General features: G+C 41.2%; 1 pseudogene; it reads right to left on the bottom strand.

Moving 5' to 3' along the window:
- Nucleotides 1–1,112: 1,112 nt before the first annotated feature.
- LOC134645878 (trace amine-associated receptor 13c-like) lies at nt 1,113–7,022 on the bottom strand (annotated as a pseudogene).
- Between the last annotated feature and the right edge of the window lie 1,649 nt (nt 7,023–8,671).

Raw genomic sequence — 8,671 nt, 5'->3', positions numbered from 1 at the left:
ACAGACTGAGCAGCAGGTATATTCTTGCCTCGACGTCCACCTTTTTTTGTAGCGTTTGTGTTGCATATTAATTATGTCACAGGGTGCTCGGACGCGCTGCTATTATAACAACCACACAGGTTAGGTTGTACTGGATTGTAATGGAAAACCAGTCAATCCGAGGCGATCAGTGGTTAGTCAATTCGAGGTAAGTACTAATGGAAAAAGGGGCTTATGTATGGAAGCGGTCAGGAGGGAGGAACAACAGTAAAACTTTAGAAACATCTTTACAACATGGTGGAGGTGCAATGGTGTCATGGTTTTGTACTGCACTGCAAAAAGTGGTGCTGGTGCTTTCATACCCTACACAACATTTGAACCATTACATTGTTGCGATAGACAAAAACAGGCAAAACTATGAAAGCTATAGTGTTTACAGTTATTTTCTGTTGTTTTAACATAAGAAAAAATACAATTATCCATTACTCTTTTACTCTTTTCTTTTTTTGTAAGAAATATGACCGAAAACACAATTAGCTAGCAGCTAATTCCTGCTGCCACAGTCGTATTCTGTTTCTGACAATATTTCAGGCAGTATGTGAAGAACACATTTTAACAGACAATGATATCATTTTGTAAATGATATCATTGTCTGTTAAAAGGTGAAGAACACCTTTTAACAGACAATGATATCATTTTGTAAATGATATCATTGTCTGTTAAAAGGTGAAGAACACCTTTTAACAGACAATGATCCATGAAACAGTTTCTGAATATTATTTTATTTGAATAAAAAACAAACAAATGAAAAAAAAAACACTTCCCTTTTATTTCTATGGCATCAATAACAGTGGCCTCAACAGGAGCATACAGCACCTTCCCTCTGTTTCCCTCTCTTAATTGCAGAATCAGAGAAAAATACAGAATTACTTCAAAAATGATTACAGAAACTGTCATTGATCTGGATCAACATAAATATCTTGGATATGTTATAATTTCCAACTTTTAGAATATGCCTAATGAGGTGAACAATATGTCTTATTCTCCTTGTTCTCTTAAAGAGACAGAAAGGGTTTTTACAGCTGGTTGTTCAGTTTTTATCATAAACATCTTTTTGGAAAGATCTCCTTCTTCTACAGTATGCTGACCTCACAGGAGCCAGGCTGCAGTATCTGTAGAGTCACAATTAGTTTCACAGCTTCTCTAAACCAGGGGTAGAACATAGCATAAATCAAAGGATTTAGACAGGAGTTAAAATAATACAGATATATCACAATGGATGCAGATGAGCTATTGAGCAACTCATTTCCTAAAAGTGAAACAATGAAATATGGGCAGAAACATATTAGAAACACAAGAACAAGAACACCCAGAGTCCTGGCTGCTTTTAGCTCTGATTTAGTTGCTGTTAGAGTCACTGAGAGCTGCAGTGTGACAGCTGTAACATGAGAGCGCATGGCACGGGCCTGAGACACAGCCACCACAAATACTCTCATATACAGAAATACGATGACAGTAACTGGAGCAATAAAAGTTAAAACGATGTCAGTGGTTCCTGCAATGTAGTGTATGACAAATACACATTCTCCATAACAGGAAGTATGTCGCGCTCATTGAAGCAGGTTGTCCTTTATAAATAATATGTTGTAAAAAACAGAGCAGAGCCAACACAGACAGACGCAGAGTTTCACTCTTCTGTCAGTGATTCTGGTGGGGTAATGCAGAGGGTCACAAATAGCCACATAGCGGTCGACTGATATCAGCACCATAATGCCCACTGAGGCAGAGGTAATAATGAAGCATGTATAATTATACAGAGAACATGTGAGCTGACCAAGAAACCAACAAGCTGTGTCTCGTTGGATTTTTGCCGGCATCAACAACAGACCAATGAGAAAGTCTGAGACAGCCAGAGAGAGGAGGAGGATGTTAGTGGGTGTGTGGAGCTGTCTGAAAGAAGAGAGTAATATCAACAAGTCATTATTTCTATACTAAAACAATCTAAACAAACAAAATTATTGCAGCTGTCCTGTCCGAAAGTGTAGACCGTTGCAAGGGTAGTAGAGGATTCTATCCTCTACTACCCATAGCTAGCCAGGCCCCTGTAGCTGGTGCAGCCGAAGATAGCGTAGGCCCCGCTAGCTGTTCCCCGGCAGACCCCAAGCAGCTGGGGAAATAGGGCGGCTGGGTGACGGTGAGGAGGAAGCATAGTCTTAAACAGAAGCGCCAGGTACACCACCAACCTGTTCATGTGTCTAACCGTTTTTCCCCACTCGGCGACACACCCGCCGGGGGTCAAACTCTGGTAATTGGTGATTCTGTTCAGAGACATGTGAAGCTAGAGACACCGGCAACCATAGTCAATTGTCTTCCAGGGGCCAGAGCAGGCGACATTGAAGGAAATTTAAAACTGCTGGCTAAGGGTAAACGTAAATTCAGTAAGATCATAATTCACGTAGGCAGTAATGACACCCTGTTACACCAATCGAGGTCACTAAAATCAATATTGAATCGGTGTGCAACTTTGCCAAAACAATGTCGGACTCTGTAGTTTTCTCTGATCCCCTCCCCAATCAGACCAGGAGTGACATGTTTAGCCGCATGTTCTCCTTAAATTGCTGGCTGTCTGATTGGTGTCCTAGAAACAATGTGGGCTTCATAGATAATTGGCAAACCTTCTGGAGGAAACCTGGTCTTGTTAGGAGAGACGGCATCCATCCCACTTTGGATGGAGCAGCTCTCATTTCTAGAAATATGGACCAATTTATTGAACCCCCCAAAATATGACTATCTAGAGTTGGGACCAGGAAGCAGAGTTGCAGTCTTACACGCCTCTCTGCATCTTCTCTCCTCCTGATACCCCCCCCCCAAAAAAAACCCATCTCCATTGAGACTGTGTCAGCTCCCAAACAGACAAAAAACAAACTAAAAACCAGCAATAAGCAACTTAAACATAAAAAATCACTAAGAAAGAACAATACAGTATCCACATCTGAACCAAAGAGTAAAACAGTGAAATGTGGATTATTAAATATTAGGTCTCTCTCCTCCAAGTCTCTGTTAGTACATGACTTAATAATTGATCAACAAATCGATTTACTCTGCCTTACAGAAACCTGGTTGCAGCAGGATGATTATGTTAGTTTAAATGAATCAACAACCCCGAGTCATTCTAACTACCAGAAACCTCGAAGCACAGGCCGAGGGGGCAGTGTGGCAGCAGTTTTTCACACCAGCCTATTAATTAACGAAAGACCAAGACAGACTTTTAATTCATTTGAAAGCCTGATGCTTAGCCTTGTCCACCCCAGCTGCAAAACTCAAAATCCAGTCTTGTTTGTAATTATCTATTGTCCACCTGGGCCTTACACAGAGTTTCTGTCTGATTTCTCAGACTTTTTATCTGATTTAGTGCTCAGCTCAGATAAAATAATTATTGTGGGTGATTTTAACATCCATGTAGATGCTAAAAATGACAGCCTCAACATGACATTTAATCTGTTATTAGACTCAATTGGCTTCTCTTAAAATGTAAAAGAACCCACCCACCACTTTAATCACACTCTAGATCTTGTTTTAACATATGGCATAAAAACTGAACATTTAACAGTATTTCCTGAAAACCCTCTCCTGTCTGATCATTTCCTTTTTACAATAATTGATTACACAGCAGTAGACTTTATCACAGTAGATGTCTTTCTGAAAGTGCTGTAACTACGTTTAAGAATATAATCCACCCACTGTTATCATCTTCAATGCCCTGTAGCAACATAGAGTAGAGCAGCTATCTGAACGCTACTCCAACAGAGGTCGATCATCTGGTTAATAATTTTACCTCCTCACTACGTATGACTCTGGATACTGTCGCTCCTGTGAAAACTAAGGCCTCAAATCCGAAGTACCTGACTCCGTGGTATAATTCTCAAACACGTAGCCTAAAGCAGATAATTCATAAGCTGGAGAGGAAATGGCGTGTCACATATTTAGAGGATCATCATTTAGCCTGGAGAAATAGTTTGCTGATTTATAAGAAAGCCCTCCACAAAGCCAGAACATCTTACTATTCGTCACTGATTGAAGAAAATAAGAACAACCCCAGGTTTCTCTTCAGCACTGTAGCCAGGCTGACAAAATGTCAGAGCTCTACTGAGCCAACAATCCCTTTAACGTTAACTAGTAATGACTTCATGAACTTCTTCACAAATAAAATTTTTATCATTTGAGAAAAAATTACCAATAATCATCCCACAGATGTAATATTATCTACAGCTACTTTTAGTACCATTGATGTTAAGTTAGACTCTTTTTCTCCAATTGATCTTTCTGAGTTAACTTCAATAATTACTTCCTCCAAACCATCAACGTGTCTTTTAGACCCCATTCCTACAAAACTGCTCAAAGAAGTCCTGCCATTAATTAATGCTTCAATCTTAAATATGATCAACCTACCTCTAATAATCAGCTATGTACCACAGGCCTTCAAGGTGGCTGTAGTTAAACCTTTACTCAAAAAGCCATCTCTAGACCCAGCAGTCTTAGCTAATTCTAGGCCAATCTCCAACCTTCCTTTCATTTCAAAAATCCTTGAAAGAGTAGTTGTCAAACAGCTAACAGATCATCTGCAGAGGAATGGCTTATTTGAAGAGTTTCAGTCAGGTTTCAGAGCTCATCACAAAACAGAAACAGCTTTAGTGAAGGTTACAAATGATCTTCTTATGGCCTCTGACAGTGGACTCATCTCTGTGCTTGTCCTGCTAGACCTCAGTGCAGCGTTTGATACTGTCGACCATAATATCCTATTAGAGCGATTAGAACATGCTGTAGGTATTAAAGGTACTGCACTGCACAGGTTTGTATCATATCTATCTAACAGACTCCAATTTGTTCATGTACAGTGGCTTGCAAAATTATTCGGCCCCCTTGAACTTTTCCACATTTTGTCACATTACAGCCACAAACATGAATCAATTTTATTGGAATTCCACGTGAAAGACCAATACAAAGTGGTGTACACGTGAGAAGTGGAACAAAAATCATACATGACTCCAAACATTTTTTACAAATAAATAACTGCAAAGTGGGGTGTGCGTAGTTATTCAGCCCCCTTTGGTCTGAGTGCAGTCAGTTGCCCATAGACATTGCCTGATGAGTGCTAATGACTAAATAGAGTGCACCTGTGTATAATCTAATGTCAGTACAAGTACAGCTGCTCTGTGACGGCCTCAGAGGTTGTCTAAGAGAATATTGGGAGCAACGACACCATGAAGTCCAAAGAACACACCAGACAGGTCAGGGATAAAGTTATTGAGAAATTTAAAGCAGGCTTAGGCTACAAAAAGATTTCCGAAGCCTTGAACATCCCACGGAGCACTGTTCAGGTGATCATTCAGAAATGGAAGGAGTATTGCACAACTGTAAACCTACCAAGACAAGGCCGTCCACCTAAACAAACAGGCCGAACAAGGAGAGCGCTGATCAGAAATGCAGCCAAGAGGCCCATGGTAACTCTGGACGAGCTGCAGAGATCTACAGCTCAGGTGGGGGAATCTGTCCATAGGACAACTATTAGTCGTGCACTGCACAAAGTTGGCCTTCATGGAAGAGTGGCAAGAAGAAAGTCATTGTTAACAGAAAACCGTAAGAAGTCCCGTTTGCAGTTTGCCACAAGCCATGTGGGGGACACAGCAAACATGTGGAAGAAGGTGCTCTGGTCAGATGAGACCAAAATGGAACTTTTTGGCCAAAATGCAAAACGCTATGTGTGGCGGAAAACTAACACTGTACATCACTCTGAACACACCATCCCCACTGTCAAATATGGTGGTGGCAGCATCATGCTCTGGGAGTGCTTCTCTTCAGCAGGGACAGGGGGAAGCTGGTCAGAGTTGATGGGAAGATGGATGGAGCCAAATACAGGGCAATCTTGGAAGAAAACCTCTTGGAGTCTGCAAAAGACTTGAGACTGGGGCGGAGGTTCACCTTCCAGCAGGACAACGACCCTAAACATAAAGCCAGGGCAACAATGGAATGGTTTAAAACACAACATATCCATGTGTTAGAATGGCCCAGTCAAAGTCCAGATCTAAATCCAATCGAGAATCTGTGGCAAGATCTGAAAACTGCAAAACAGCTCCAGCTCAGTCAGATTAGATGGACAGCGTTTGTGAACAGCAAAGAAGAATGGGCAAGGATTTCAGTCCCTAGATGTGCAAAGCTGGTAGAGACATACCCTAAAAGACTGGCAGCTGTAATTGCAGCAAAAGGTGGTTCAACAAAGTATTGACTCAGGGGGCTGAATAATTACGCATACCTGTCAACTGATATCAGCACCATGATGCCCACTGAGGCAGAGGTAATAATGAAGGATACATAAGGATACATAAGTATATACTAAACATGTGAGCTGACCAAGAAACCAACAAACTTTCTTTTGGATGATATTTGCAGGCATCAACAACAGACCAATGAGAAAGTCTGAGACAGCCAGAGAGAGGAGGAGGATGTTAGTGGGTGTGTGGAGCTGCCTGAAAGAAGAGAGAGAAACAAAATCATTTGAAACATCTGAAAATAATTCAATTATAGGTTTAGCATGTTCAAGTGTAGACAGAAGATAAGTTGTAGCAGACTGAATGTAAAGATTACTGGTAGGAGAAGGAATACTGAATGAAGTACCTCATATAATGAATATTTAAACTCATAAAGTCTGTCATCTAATCTTATATTAAAATCTAATATATACAGATCATTATAAAATAAATAGTCTACCAGTTAAAATGTAAATCTAGTCCACATATGAGTAAAATCATGTATTTACTTAAGCTGACTCTGACTTGTAAAACTACAGTAACGGTTAAAAAAGTGAAACTCTGCCTGAAGTGGGAGACTGCGATGATGACGAGCAGGTTGAGAGGCACAGTTAGCAGAGACATTGAGAACACAACAATATAAGGGAGCAAAACTTGAGACAGAGGAGTTGTAGGTTTCCTGCAGGAGATGTTGAAGAGTTGTGGAAAGCAGAGCTCTGCTCCATCCTGAGTATCCATCTCCACAGACCTGCAGAGAGCTGCAGCTCTGGCAGAGTTGTTACCAGAATTAGTAATATAACTGATCCCCATGCAGTAGCGGTTTTAGATACGGGTGACACGGGCGGTAGCCCGGGGCGGCATCGTGGTGGGGGCGGCATCACGGGCATCAGCAAAAAAAAAAAATGTTCGTACTCATGCTCCCCCGACGTCAGCCAGTGCATAGTGGGAATGGCATAGGCACCGATCGGTTTTCTATCACCCATTTGCGGGGAGTAAGGGCGCCCTCCATTTGCGAGGTGCGCCTGCTGCTTGTGGCACAGGGAGGAGAGGGCGGGGCGGCGGGGGATTCTCTGGCTGGCTGGAGCGGCATCTAATAAACAACTCTCAAAATAAAACAAAATAAAAACAAAACAACAAACACGAAAACACCAGACATTATAATACAGACTTATAATTTGCACCGATGTTTTTTCGAAATTCTATACGCGAAAAGTGAGCGCGAGAGCCCTCGGCGCGCCTGCTTGCTGCTGAAGTCAAAGTAAACTTTATTGTCATCTCCGCTACATACAGTCCAGTATATAGAGAGACGAGATGAAGAGGCTCCAGTTACAGCAGTGCAAGTAAACAAACAATAAATATAAGCAGAGTAAGAAAATAAATATACACTTTAGGACTTGGTGTAAAGGGATCAATAACAATTTAAAATTTATAATTTACAGTTTGATGATTTAAAGTCTCACACACAACCTGTCGAAAGGGGAGGGGGCCGGCTGCTTCCAGATAGAGCACATTTCATTCATAATGTTGTAAATCCAAGCCCATTATGTATTCATGATTTGAATCCTGGGTTGTGCGAAATCCCAGAAATAAACCCCAGACAAAGTGAATCTGTGAACTAAGGTGTAGGTCTATTAGGTTGTGTTGTGGTGATCCTCGGGTTGAGGGATGGGTGTTCATACTGGAGTGCAAAATTAAAACCAATGGAAGATGGACAAGAAAAGTTCAAAGCCATCAGGTGCTCAGTTTAGAAAAAAAGAGAAAAGAAGAGGAGGAGAAACGAAAGATACAGGTAAGCAGATGTGTCATTGCACAATGGCGGGTTATGTATCCTGAAACAATCAGAATCAGAATACTTTATTAATCCCTAAGGAAATTATGTGGGTTACAGTTGCTCCAAGAAGAAATGGTAAAAATAGCAACAGTAACAGACTAAACTCCAAACAATACATAATGTTACAGATTTTAATATTAATTAGTCAGTGTTAATTTGTCCTGTTCTCATTTTATGACGAATTATGATGGCTGTTTGGTAGCCGTTTGCATACAATGCATACTCTCTCTCTCTTCATATGTGTGTGTGTGTACAACAGTTTTATGTTAATGTACAATCCTTAATATGTTTTGTATGTGTGTGTGTGTGTGTGTGTGTGGGGGGGGGGGGGGCAGAGGGAGTGTTCGCCCAGGGCGCCAAACAGCCTAGGACCGCCACTGTCCTCACACCACATCCTCTCAACTCCTCCCCTCTTCTTTCTTTCAGTTTTTATTGGACATTGATTTCCCCCTTCATCTACGTCTTGGCCAATAGCTTCACTATTTTCTTCCTGTAGTCCTGCCTCTCTCTCTTTTCTACATTCCTTTTGGATATGTTGTACTTGTGTTTTTTTATT

Source organism: Pelmatolapia mariae, linkage group LG16_19 (assembly GCF_036321145.2).
Source record: "Pelmatolapia mariae isolate MD_Pm_ZW linkage group LG16_19, Pm_UMD_F_2, whole genome shotgun sequence".
Classification (NCBI taxonomy): Eukaryota; Metazoa; Chordata; class Actinopteri; order Cichliformes; family Cichlidae; genus Pelmatolapia; species Pelmatolapia mariae.
The sequence above is the reverse complement of the archived record's forward strand: the minus strand, read 5'-3'. Positions and strand labels throughout refer to the sequence as shown.